The sequence below is a fragment of the Parasteatoda tepidariorum genome, chromosome 7 (genome assembly GCF_043381705.1).
Source record: "Parasteatoda tepidariorum isolate YZ-2023 chromosome 7, CAS_Ptep_4.0, whole genome shotgun sequence".
Taxonomy (NCBI): Eukaryota; Metazoa; Arthropoda; class Arachnida; order Araneae; family Theridiidae; genus Parasteatoda; species Parasteatoda tepidariorum.
Genome location: NC_092210.1, coordinates 8,037,091 through 8,052,057, shown reverse-complemented (window position 1 = coordinate 8,052,057; position 14,967 = coordinate 8,037,091). Strand labels below are relative to the sequence as shown.

Sequence of the window (14,967 nt, the reverse complement as noted above, 5' to 3'; positions counted from 1 at the left end):
TATACTTGGTGATGATGATTATATTTAAATTTACTTTTATTCATTAATGTTACTTTAACTTGTTTACTAAGTTAAGAAATTTGATTAGGTAGTTTTCATTGATATTAAAATAAACTTTATTTAAAAGGGGCTGAAGTAAAATTGAATGAAAGGGTAAGTTGATATTAATTTTTTTTCTGCTTAGTTGATTTGAAAGGGATAGAATGCCGCACTACAGGGACAGAATGTCTCAAAAATGATCAAGGATTTATAAAGAAATCAAGGATACAGATCAAGGATTTAAAAAGAAAAATGGGATATAGAAACGTATGGTTTACTGCTCTCTACTTAGGAAATAGTATAATTATCCACATTAAATTTAAAATTTAGTTATAAATTCGTGGCACAGGCTGTGAACAAAATTAACTTACCAGTGCAAATATTTTCAGTTGAAATAGTCTGACAAATAGTAGATAAAATCGTTTCGTAGATACTATATCTGATCGAACGTATACAAACACCCGGTTGTTATAGTGGTGGAAGCATAATGGTGTGGGGTTGTTTCTCGTGGTTTGGCCTGTGTCCTTTAGTTTCTGTGGTTGGAAACATTAACTCTGAGATATATTGTGGACATTCTGTACTATGCTGCACTCCCAACTCTATGGTAATATTTCGGGACCATTTCTCTTCCAGCAGGATAACTGCTCCACTCACACACATAGAGGCTTGCACAGGCAAGGTTTGACGAAATGGGTGATCAGCAGTCGCGATGGCTCAGGGGATACAGCGTTCGCCTTCCAATGAGGTGAACCGGGTTCGAATCCCATTAGATACGAATTCCACATCCTGCCTGCACCGACCACAGTGTTGACGTGAAATATCCTCAGTGGTAGACGGATCATGGGTTGATGTCCCCTTGCCGTCAGGCAAACCGTGGGAGGTTCTCCTGGTCTTCCTCTCCATGTAACGCAAATGCGGGTTAGTTCCATCAAAAAGTCCTCCACGAAGGTAAATTTCACCCAGTCGATCCAGAAGTTCCGTTGTCTACTGGATTGGGTTCAAAATGACAAGGCTACGTAGTTGAACATTAGTAGTCTTAAGCCCAAAAAATTGGGTCGGCTGTTCAACGACGGTTATATTAAATAGAATAAAATGGGTGTTCCAGAAGCAGGGCTGGCCTTCTCAGAGTACAGATCTAAATCCCATGGAACACCTTTTGGCAGAATTAGAGCGTAGATTACGTAGTCAGCCAAATAGACCCTCCTCACTGCAAGCACTCACTTAAGCAGTGATGGAAGTCAATTCCTATGGCCACGTATCAAACACTGGTGGAAAAGACGTGTGCTGTCATCTATGCAAAAGTGGGAATGACAGTATATTAATAAGAGCTTCAGGATACTCTAAGAAGTTCATCTTACTGGGTGTCATGATACTTTTGTCCAGATAGTGTATCTGTAGACAAACTTTTATTACAAATTTTTGAAACAGGATGAGAATAAACCATAGTTACATATGCATCTTATATTACTTTCTTATTTATAGATTTCTTCTTGTAGTCTTTATTTATAGATTTTCAAATTTTAAAGTGCAGTATACTCTCGATATCTTGGATTTCGATGGCTCGAAAATCTTGTTTCATCAAAAAATAGTTTTTTTCTCTGGTGTTATATACCTGCCTAATGTTAATTTAAATTCCTATGTTGAAAAGTTTCTTCAGGAAACCTTGTTATGACGAATTTTATTCGAAATAAAAAACAAATTTTTTTTTTTTGAAAATCAAATTATAAGTTAATTGTAAGACAATTTTTTTCTATTTAATGCATAATTTATTTGTCTTACTTTTAAAAGTAAAACTATCATTGTTTTATTTAGATTTATAGGCTACTATCAATACATACATAGTTATTAGTATTTATTCTTATGTTTCATGATCTATTTTTGAGAGTACTATTTCAGAATATATTTTTTCACTCCTTAGAAAATATTTAGTTCTGAACTTGTTATCTCGAAAACTCGCTATCTCGAAATTTTTTTAGCTCTCCTTCTACTTTGAGATACGAGAGTATACGGTAGTACTTAAAAATAGGTACCCAATATGTTAAAGCTTGATGGCAGTGTTAACTCTAAAAAATAGCAATTATTTTATCAAATAATAAGTATCTTTCTTTTAAACTTTAAAGCAATAATAAATAAAAAAAAATTTAAAAAATAGAAGCATATAAATTTTACTTTAAGTTTTCATTTATTCACTTGTTTTTACTTTCGTGAATTTTTATTACCTATAAAAGCACGCAATTAACATTCACGAATTAGAAGCTGTTATAAGAAGTCAATTTAACAACAATAAAACAATTCTAAGAAACGATAAAAAAAAATTTTTTAATTCCAAGTTAATTTCATAACTCATTGCATGTTTTCTGACTGCATAAAATATATTATTTTGTTGGGATCTTGTTTCAAACAAAATATCTACGATGGCGCCACGTCACTGGCGCCGTTCACTGTCAAGAAACGTTGCAGTAAAGCAATTTCTGTTTCTTTTCTTTCTTTTTTGTTTGATTTCTTTTATGTATAATAACTGAAAAAACCACAAAAACTATCTTAGAGGTTTAGTCTTTTAATCAAAATCATATCTTTCGTGGATGCTATAAACGGTCTTACATAGCTGTTACGTCTTTTTATGTTGAAGTACATAATATATGACCACAGTAGTTTTGAAAAAAAAAATGGAAGTATATTTAGTTCTTTTTTGAGATAAGAAAACGTTTTTTAATACAAGTTCTCTTAATATATATATATATATATATATATATTTTCTACTATTTGCGAATTTAAACACTGTTTTTAATGACATTTTCTATAGGTTAGAGAAGTAAGCTTACGTTGTAAATTCCTTACGTAAACCTGAAGCCATTCACTGATAATAAAACAATGTTTCGTAAATATTAGTTAGAAAATTTTGTGCAATAAAAATATATTGCAAATTATTTACAGCTTTTGATTTTTTTTTTTTTTTTTTAGTAAGAAAAATAGTTTTTTCTTTTTTTTCTTCTTAATATGTGCCTGAAATTTTATGTCAGACGCTTATTAATTGCAATTTAAATCCCTTAAAATCTTAATTACTGCATAACTTAATTCCATTCATATTTTTTAAGGTAAACTTATTTGAAATAATTGGTTTGAAGTTTGCTTAAAAATAAAATTTAAAATCTGAGTAAATGGATTTTTTTTTAAAAAGTAAGGAAAAAAAAAGACTTTTAAGATGAGATATTGGCGATGCTGAACCTGATAAGCCTTCTTTTATTTCTAGCTCATCAGCAACCCTAGATTCCAGGTGACATTTTTTACTTTTATCATCCTTTTTTAAAAGAAAAAAAAAAAANAAATATTATTAAAAATACTTAATTCAAAGACTACTAGTTAAATAGTAACAGTTCAATGCAAAAACAATAATTTAAATAGTCCGTCTTGAAATTTATTGTTTATATTTAAGGACTTCAAGCTACAAAGCATAAAACTATGCTATACGCAAATTCCCTCTTTTATTGATAAAATTATTTCAACCCAAAATTATATTCGCACAACAACAATACAATTTTAGTACAAAATTATTTCAACCATTCTCAGACCAGAAATATTTCCTGAAACAACAGAACTGGATAAAATCATCTTTACATTTCCTTCCTCCAAAACGGTTCAGGAATATTTGTAGGGCTTGATATAAACATTTTAATCTTTAGGAATATAAAATGTACTAAAGGCTGTCTCTTCCCATGTATAATTTAACTTGTCTTTGTAAGTTAGTGTCAGAAGTGCAGCCGAATTTCTATCAGTACTTCAACAATCGGTTGAAGAGTAGGTCGAAAACGGAGAAGCGTTCCATGGATGTTCTCTGACTGCACGCAATTCTATGTCTCATTATCGCGGTGCCGCTATGCAAAGTACCTTTTGTGAGAGTGTGGAACTTCGAGTGTTCCAGACCCCCTTGATAGAATTCCAAGTCAGGACTGTTGGGGACTGATGGGCGCCAAAAGATGAAGAGGTTATCTCTTATTAGTGCGGAGTGACGCAACTGCGCCTACTTCTGCAAGCAAGAACATGTGTTCCCATCGCACGTCGCCTTCTATTTGAGGGACCGTCCACAAATATTTACAATGAAACTAATGCAAAATCACCATGTTCGTAATAAAGTTATTTTATGTTGAGCAAGTAGTTAGGTGTCAGTTAGCTGAAAAGATAGAGTGCAACTGTGAATAAGTTCGATATCATTCTCTTGTACTTTTAAAATAATTTTCGAATGCAGTTAAAAACTAAGTATTTTGAAAATAATTTTTTTCTGAAGTCTATGACAAAGCGTTGATGGTAAAGTCAACCCTACCTCGAGGCTGCATGATTAATAATGTTTGAAATTTGTTCATTTCTAAAAGTTTTACTTCAAAGTACTTTCTTTTCATCACAAAACAAATCAAAACACAAAAATATTTATGTTTAGTTTTGACTGCCTCGATTTAAAAATACGAACAAATTAGTTAGAAAGTAAGCTAGTAGCCGATGTGATACGCTTTTTTAGATATATTTGGTACTATCATCTATCTGCATGAGAGTCTTTATTAATATTTAATTATTCAAGAATTATAAATGTTACAAAAAATTTTCGCGCATTCTTTACAAATTTCTAATTTTAATACTCCTGAATTGAGGCACTTGTTGAGAACTGAGCATTAACAACGTATAAGTATGTTTTTTTACTTGTTGTTTTCCCTGCTAAAAACCCGTTTTTCACTTTGTTATTTAATCGAAATGTTGTGCAATGAACAGTGTAATATTTTCTTAATAAATAAGATATTTATTTAATAAATAAATAAAATACTTTAAAGGCTATATTTTATTATTAATTTTAAAAAAATGGAATTTTTCAGTGAAAAATCATCAAACTTTGTTGCTTTTTTTTATACCGATTGTCGAATTATTCTCAGCTTTCAAATCATTCGATTTTGTTATAGGCTTTTGAGAAACTATATTAAATATAAAATGTTTTTAATTTCACAAATATTTTAACATAATCATGAACTCCATCAGTTGATATATATATATATATATATATATATATATAGAAAGAAAAAGCCTAATATTTTTACCAAGATAAATGCTTTAACTCTGGCTCTGTGTTCTTTTGGGGAAAAATAGAAAAGTTATAATCATTTCAATGCTTTGTAATTTTAGGAATAATAAGGGATATTTAATCTAATTGACAGCAATGAAAGTGTAAGCACGTTTTACCAAGATAGATATCTCCAATTTTGAGCGTGATTTCCTTGTAAAATTAAGGGAAAATCTATAGAAGTTTCATTTTGATATTTGGCAGTTTTCGAGGCAGTTATTTACAATAACTCGAACTGATAGCCATTTTCATGCTCCAAATAAAAGGGAAATCTCAAACTTGACCCGTTTCTTTTCAAATAATAAAGATAAATTAGAAAAAATATTAGGATATTTAATAATTATCATGATAATTATTTTATAACCGTCGTTGGACAGCTGACCCAATTTTTGGGTTCACGACTACTAATGTTCAACTCCATAGCCTTGCAATTTTGAACCCTATCCAGAAGACAAGGGACCTCCTGGATCAAGAATTGGACTAACTTTGCCTTCGCGGAGGACTTTTTGATGGAACTAACCTTCACTTGCGTTACATGGAGAAGAAGACCACTGGAACCTCCCACAGTTAGCCTGCGGCAAAGGGACTCTAATGCATGATCCGTCTACCACTGGGGATATTTCACGTCAGCACTGTGGTCGGTGCAAGCCGGATGCGGATTCGTATCGATCACCCATCGCTGGGATTCGAACCTGGTTCACCTCATTGGAAGACGAACGCTCTATCCCCTGAGCCCTCACGGCTCAGGCGATAGAGCCATCGCGGCTCATCATGATAATTAGTCTAATTGACAGTAATGCGAAATATCACATTTCCATTTAATTGCATCATGTTTTTGACTCATTATAGCCAATTCAAACACGTGTGCCAATAAAGTGTAAAGAATGTGTTTGTGCAGGTGTGCGACAACGTGGAACAGTGAAGCGCTGATTGTAGGCGGACCAACTGTCCACCAAGTAGATTTCGAGAAAGACTTTTAACTGTCCGATTTGTGGTTAAGATACCAATGACGAAGATTCAGCATAGTATTGTCGAAAGCAACAAGACACGAATAATTAAGTCCATGCAAGTGAAGAGAAACTTGGAGCCGCGAGTTCATGCGCAGGCGGCAGGGAAAGAAAATGCGAAATTTAAAACAAATTTGATGCTTACATTGCGCGCTGTTAAGTTAAACTATCAATTAAAACATTTTTTGAAAAGTACAAACGTTGACAGCTATTCTGAAGAAATTATATACGATGTGATTGAATACAATACTTATAGAGTTACACATGGTAGGATTACATGCATTTTTTTTTCTTGAATTACGAATGATGTAATTGAATGCAATTTTTTATAGAATGATGTACGATGTCATGGAATGAATTTTTATGGACTGACGCTTAATGCAATTGAATGAATTTTTGTAGCATTACGCTTGATGTAATTCAATGCATTTTGATGGAATTATGTATAATGTAATTTAATGTGCATTTTTTATAGAATTATGCTCATTATAATTATTACGTGATTAAACCCATTCTTAATGAGGTTGTTTATATATATATATACACTGGTGGACAAAATTAAGAGATGGGAAGCATTTTCGCACATTTCTCTAAAAATATTGCACAAAACCTGGACATTTGATTGCCATATATGGTCACTGAAGCGCTATTGGCCCTGAGATAAGTTTACGTATTCTTGTGGGCGTTGTTAAGCCAGCAGGAGGTATAAAAGTCCGCATCGAGCTGTTCATCTCATTCCACTTTTCAACACAGTTGCAGATTTTAGTGCATTTTTAGAATAATCTTGTTGTTTCTTGCTAGTTTTTAGGTGAATTGAGTGAACCTCATCTTTTAGACGAAGGTATGAGGTGGAGAATTGTAGGTAGACTTGAGGCAGGTCAGTCCCTAGCTCAGATTGCTAGGGAATTGGATCCTTTTCGTCTTTTAAGGGGTGCTGTTGGCCCTGAGTTCATTTTTATGGATGATATGCGTGACCACATAGGGTTCTCATGGTTGATGAGTATCTGGAAAGCGAGGATATTCAACGAATGGATTGGCCAGCCAAATCCCCTGACCTGAATCCTATTGAACATGATTGGGATGCTCTTGGGAGAGGCTATTGCGATGCGCCAACCTCCCCCCAGAACCATTCTGGAGTTAAAAATTGCTCTGGTGGAAGAACGGGAGTGTCTTCCACAAGTCCTCCTTAACTCCCTTATTAACAGCATGCATGCTCGTTGTGAATGCTGTCTGTCTGTCAGGGGTAACCATACACCCTACTAGAGGCAACACACACTGTGCAAGCCTTACTTTTATTGTTATCTCTTATCCTTAAGTTCAGACTACATTGGATTTATTGGCAATTGGTCTTGCCAGTGAATAGCACTTTCATTTTTGTTTTGCATACTTTATTATCATGGAATAAGCAATATCCATACCAAATTTCATTAATTTATATTTATTTTTTTAGATAATTGGGAAAATGTCTTCCATCTCTTAATTTTGTCCACCAGATATATAATTATAAAATTTGAAAAAATAAGGTAAAAAGCACAGAAGACATTTTTCTTTAAATCTAGAATAGTAAATTTATAAAAGAGGATAACAAGTCTCACCAAATTAAAATTTTTTATAATCGTGCATTAAAATATGGCTCTTCAAAAAAATGGCTTAGTATTTTATAGAATTCTTTTTCGGTGATTTCATCTAAGTACGTTAAATTATTCAAAGCATATGAGAAAACTATGTTTTTCTCTACTAACAAGCACAAAATGAAGAACGATAAATAAATCTTTCCAAAAGTTATGCCTTTGTTCACTTTTTTCCCACTTAGATTTGTACGTCAGGTATAAATTTCGCAAAAGGAGAAAAGAACTTCATAATTTTTTATATGTTGAGGTCGATCAATGCTATGATTATCTACAGAAAAAATTCTTTCTTTCTCAAAGTGGATTCATACACACCATAAATAATTAGCAAAATAAAACGTAATTTAAATATTCATCAGGTTTTGAACTAAATTTAAAATTGTTAGTAAAATTAATTGCGTGGAATTAACTAAAAACAAATATAATAATAGTGCTGGTCAGCATTAAAATTATAATATTGTTTTATGCCATCAGGATATTTTGTAATATATTGGCATTTCCACGATACATCGTCAGAATATATCAACAGTTCACGATATATCTTCCGGATATATATTCATATTTTACAGTATATCGTCAGGATATACCCTTTATTAGAGACATGTTGTCAAGATTTGTTCATATTTTACGATATATGTAGTTAGGACAATCGGGTATTGTGCGATATATAGCCAAAATGCAGCAAATTCTTATGAAATATCGCTACTAACTTGAGATGACTCATTTGAAAATTTGTTTGGTTTCTATTCAGAGGTTCGAATCCGGATAGTAACTATTCAATTTACATCCTGCTCCACCGATTACAATACAAAATTTGAAAAATATTGTCAGTGATAGATGGATAATGGGTCACCTAGGGTAATGGGTAATGGGCCATCGGAATAATCATGTATGGTTTCTGTGGTTTCAATGCAATGCAAATGCAGGTCAGTTTCACTATAAAAATCCTCAAAGAAGATAATATCGAGTCAATGCTTGATACAGGAGTTCCTTTTGCTTTTTATGGGTTCAAAACTTAAGGAATATGGGGTTAATCAATGATAGATCTCTAATTCGTTAAGGATCGAATGTTCAACACAGGCAATAATTTTTTTCTATAAACAAATTTACATTAGTCAATCGATTCTTAACACATCTGCAAGTACAATTACCTCAATAATATTAACTTTAAGCTAAATTATCGTTTTCAATATTGATCTCGATGTTAACGTAGTCGAAAATTATAGTTATTGGAAATATATGGTATTTATGATGTGTCATAATAATATCTGTAAATCGTCCAGTTCTATAGTACGATTAGTAGAAAAGTACGAATGTTACATCTATGTTGTGAGTACAACAGTCTAACTTTTTAGAACTGGTATATTTTTCCTTTTTTTTTAATGATATTCAATTAAACGTGAAGTAATCCGTGGTTAGATCACGATTTCGAATATTACGATTTTCAGGCTACAAATAGTTTTTCCAGGGACATTATTTCAAGAAGTGTCATATAACACCGAACTGTAGAATAATTTTAGAAATTTTTTTTTGTCTTTATGAAAATTAAAATACCCTAGAATATTGTTTTATACATTTGAAAGCTGATTCCCTAGTTGATGACATTACTTCATACGCACTTCTCTAGAACGCGTGGAAATGCATTTTACCCTGATTTGCTTCTTGGCCATAGTATTTTTCTTGTTCTGTTATCTTGGCTTCTGTGGTTTTTCTAGTTTTGCCTTCCACTACTAAATTATTAATGACGCAAGTTCTTTAAAGCAACCAAGATGCGCGCTGAAATCGTCAAGTTTGTTTTTTCTTTAAGCAATTGTATTTTTTTACATTCTTTTATTTATATGGTACACTTTCAAACAGCCGTCCTTAGCAAGTTGTTATAAAGTACATGCAAATGAACCTCAAAATAAACTTGAGATGTAAATCACATAACCTATACACCTTCAAAACAACCTCCCTAGCAGATTGTTATGAAATAGATTTAAATCATTCCCAAAATAACTGGAGGTGTAAAAAATATAATCTCTACACCTTCAAAGCAACCTACCTCAACAGATTGCTTTGAAGTACATTCAAATCAAACTCAAAAGTGTAATTGAAACTTTAAAACAACCTTCTTCAGCAGGTTTCAATGAAATTGATTTAAATCAACCTAAAAATAACCTTAAATGAAAATAAAACAACTTCATTCACCTTGATTATGCACCTTGTGAGGTTGATTTCTTAAAGGATGTTTTTGCTGTCAACTTCAAATAAACCTCAAAAACTTTACACCTCTAAAACATCTCAAATTTGTGTAAGGATATGTTAACGTAATTTATTTTGTTTATTCCTTGTGTTTTTATAAGAACTAAGATATGCAACAGAAAAGTATCTCGGTGAAAAATCAATTACATTTCCAGGGACATTCTTTCAAGAAATTTCATGTAACCCAGAAGTATGGAGTAATTTTATAAAATTATTCTTTGTCTTTATGAAAAGTTAAACTTGAAGAAAATCATATTCATCAGGCTCATAACGTTGCCATGCCTTTTTCACCTGAAAGTATAATATTCTATAATATATTTAAAACTCATATTTAATTAAGAGAAAAGAAGGCAAACTTTGGAGTATTTTTAAGATTTTGCCTTATTAATTACTGCTTCCGTTTTCTGAATAACTACTTTGTTTGAACAAAAATTATAATTAATTATTCGCTTAAAGATATAAAACTTTACACCAATTTAGCGGTTTTGATACTTTAAATCCCTTGGAGGCCCCAGATGCGAGATATTTCTTTTAAGTCCTCAATAAATATTGAAGTTCTTAAATTCTAAATTATTCTAAGAAAATCATAGTTTTTTTTATGCTGTGTCTCTAATATACGTTTCATATGAAAATTTTCCTTATTAACACTAGATTTCCCAAGGAAGTCATTTTTACTGCTTTTAAATTTCAATTAGAAAAACAATGATGCATATAATGATACAATTTCTTAAAATATTGTGACTTGTTGTTCAACATATAATTTTTTATTGTTAATATTTACAAATAACTTGTTATATAAACGTTAATATTATTAAGAAAATTTAAAATTAATTTTAAACAAATTTCTTTAGACATTAGTTATTCTTTCACAATGCAGTCATTTTGACTGCTGTTGGGCAATATAGGTATATACTAAGTTTCAGTCTTTCTAGTGTTAAATAAAATCCTTTAAATCGAATTTTCAGTTAAACGGGAAAAAAAAGAAAATCATTAATCAGCAGTAATGTTTTAAAATGCGATGTATTTTATACGATGTATTTTATGAAAAAAATTATTACAAATTCAAATGTATCTGAGAACGATTGGAGAAAGGGATAAAGTTTGGTTCAGAAATAAACACCAAACTAAAGTAAATAGGAAACTTGAAATAAAAATAAGAATCAAAATAAAAATAAATAAATAACCGAATGATTTATCGGTATTCTTTTTCCGAAATCCTGTAAACGGAACACATCATTTTGACTTAATTTTCCCTTAAACAGGATCGAAAAGAAAATCTATTTATCATCAGGAACGTTTCAATATACGATGCATACTGTTGTACACGATATATTTATCGATACATTATTACACATTCAAATGTATTTGAAAATGGTTGGAGAAAGGGATTAAATTTGGTTCAGAAATAAACACCGAACAAATGTTGAAAAATTTCTTTTAAAAATATGCTTCGAGACAAAACAAATCAGCAAAAAATAAAAAGGTAAACCCATAAGTAAAGTTTTTATCAAAAATATTACAAAAAATTAAAAAGCTCCGAGAAACGGTAAGTGCGTAAAAGACGCCCTTCTTTCTAAAATTGATCTGTTCTGCCAGTAAATCTCCAGAATATTATCTTCCAAACTACTTAGCTTATCCTTTAAGAGAATTTTAATATCGTCTGCGCTTTTCATTTTCTTCTCTTTTTTTGTTGATAAACTTTGAATATAATACATTTTTGTTTTATCCAACTTCGCAGGAATATTTAATTAACAATCTTATGTATTTTATAGGATACAGGGTTGAAAAAAAAATTCAAAATAAGAACATAGTTCCTAATAAACATGGAACTTTTAACCGAATAAACATGGAACTTTTATATGCTAAAACATCTATTTTGATTGCATATCATTGTGGGGTTAGCAAAATAAAAGAGAGAACATCCTGAATCGTTTCTGAATGATCGGACTACTACCCATGTAGCATGATGCGTAAATTAAAAGTAAATTTTAGAGAAATTGTAACGTCAATACGCTTTATACTTAAATTTTACGCAATATTTGTGAAAAGATATTAGCATTCAGCTATTTGATAATAAAAAAAAAAAATTGCTATATTTTACGTAATATTAACGAAATAAATTTTACCAATTATCCTTCCATAATAATGCTTTCGTATATTTTACGAAAGATTGACGAAAGAATATTTCCTATATAGATTTAGTAAAAATGATTCTGTGTATTTTACGTACTATTGACAAAACAAATTTACCATTTAAATTTTGGTTCGAATTTATTTACGCATATTTTCTTGTTTTTTGTATAACTGCTTTTTTCTATAATTTGACCTTCCAACTTACGTATATTTTTTCGTACTGTTGGCGTAAGTATTGCGTAAAAATAACGTACTCATTCTTACCTATTAAAAAGTGGTTGGTAAAATATTCGTAAAGGAAACGAATTTGCTGACGTAAAATTTTACGTAATTTGTCTAACCATTTTTTGAAATAATTCAACTCTTCAGTTTTACTAATATTTTACGAATGCTAAGTAAAATTTAAATGTGAATAATGCAATATAATTTACGAGTCCTGGTAGAATGGAATAATGAAATACGACCAATAACCTGAAACCACATTAAATAATGAGTTTTCTTTAGGACTGTAATTAAACTATATTTTCCTGCATTTAAGGAAAATTTTATGTCATCACAAATGCAGCTCTTTGTTACAATAATTCCCTAAAAAATACAAAATGAAATGCAATCATATAAACAATTTAAATTCAAAAAGCAAAATGTCGATTTCACTCATTCTCGAAGCTTCGGAATTTAAAATTAACGTTCTATTGCAGTCCTTAAAAAAGCATGCATTTTTTTCCCTCTTCGTACATTCATATAAAAAACAAACTATTATTTTTATTTCAAAATATAGTTTATAAATGAAACTTTCATTTAAAAAATAGTTATCTTTTGCACTAAAACAAAAATACAGATGTAGGTTTAAATTAGATTACTCAATAAGTTAAATTAAATTACACATGTAGGTTAAAATTTTTCCAGTTATATTTTTTAACGTTAATATCTTCATCTTATGATGCACGATACTGTCAATAAATGGCCCAAAATCTTCTTAAACTATTTTAACCTAGTAACTTAAATCTAAATTATTCGAAACTATGTTTCAAAGCAAAATGTAAATTTTGGGGGGGGAAGCTTTTATAGTTGTAGAGAAATTTAAGATTTAATATTTGATTGTTGGCTTTAAATATGTGGTTTAAAATGTTTGTGACCATCAGGAGTGGAAAAAAAACTAAACACTACTACTAATCTAATGCTTAGTTTTACATTTATTAATATTAATGTTTAGCTACAAATTTAATGTGCTGAAAAAAAGGGAGTTTTCAATTTGTTTACAAGCAGGAAAAAAGAATAATATTTGATAATTGCGTACGGTGTTAAAGTTCTTTATATACCCAAGTCAAAATTTCTGATGGTTTTCCATTGACGGACCAACATAATCTTGATGGTAACCATCAAGGATTCCATCATGAACCATTATATTTTTGGAGGTAACTAACATAAGGCACCATCACCCAATGTAGGAATTCGGACTGATTTATGATGGTCCAACATAAGAATAGCATCTTGTTTTGATGGTTTGTTCATGTTGTTCATCAGAAATTTCCATCGTAGTTTCTTAGAAATCAAATGTTGGAACGATCATGAACCACCATCACCCCAATGTAGAAATTCGGACTGTATGTATGAATGAAAGTATGATGATCCAACATAAAAAAGCAAACAAATTGTTTCGATCGCATATTCCTGAGAACCAACAAGAATTCCTATTAAACTAACATTAAAATGTATAATTGGAATCATCACGGATGATCAATATACTGTTTGCCCGTGAGAATCAAATTTCTCTTGACGGTTAACCATCGTAGTATTAAAGTAGCACTTTCCATCATGGAATGATCGAAATTTGATGGCATATCAAAAACCATGAACGCAAAATGAGAAGTGTTGGATGATGGGAACCATTAAATGATGTTGGACCATCATGAATCACACTGAAACCAAGATAAACCATCAAAAATTTTTGATGGTACCATCAAATATTTTAAAAACCGCAGATCGGAAAAGTCCTCATTTTTTCCCAATGTCCACCTGATTGATACTCGTCCTTCAGGTATCAGTAGGTCAGATTTGTTGACCAGTCTTTCAGAAGCACCATATTAGGTGGGACAATGTTGCTCACACAAGAACTTTGCGAGTCCAGGACCTTTCTGATGTGAGGTCAGCTCCATGATCTCTACACAGTCTGGTCGGCTCTCTGAATTAAATTTTAGAATTGAATTCGCAATTAAAAATAATTCTCAAAATATTTCACAAAATAATTCAATAATTTGCAAATAATTCGCAAACTCCCGTTCAGTCTGGCTGATAAAAAAAGTGATTGTTAAAAAAAGAAAATAAAAACGAAAAATGTGAATGCGTAATATCCTATTTGAACAAAAGCAAACAAAATTTATGACATAGAATCATGCTAAAAAGTCAACATGGCAATTATAAAAATGATAGTTTTACGTAGCATCAAATCTTATGATGGCTTGCTTCATTTGTTACAATGTAATTGTTATTACTATCGCTCATCAAAAAAAATGAGCGTGAAGCAGTTTTCAAAATACTGAAAATGCTCTAAAAAGAAGTAATAAGTTGCTTTTAAAATTGTTGACATTTTTATAACAATATAGGAGTTAAAACTTTTTAACTTATAGTTGTTGTCTTTGAAAATTCCATTTCCTATAGTCTATTGATTCAAATTTTTCCTCGCATAAATAAACAATGGACCGAAATGTATAATAATTTTATGTATTATAACAAAAGTATATAATTTTTATGGTCACTCTGTCCCAAAAGAATAGACAAATAGACATAGACATAGATATATATACACACACACACA

The 14,967-nt window shown here is 30.9% G+C and overlaps 1 protein-coding gene across 1 annotated transcript in view; it reads left to right on the top strand.

Annotated features, from left to right (window-relative positions):
* Positions 1-14,967, top strand: part of LOC107437766 (uncharacterized) — a 349,045-nt gene that overhangs the window by 177,544 nt on the left and 156,534 nt on the right. The window lies entirely within an intron of this gene.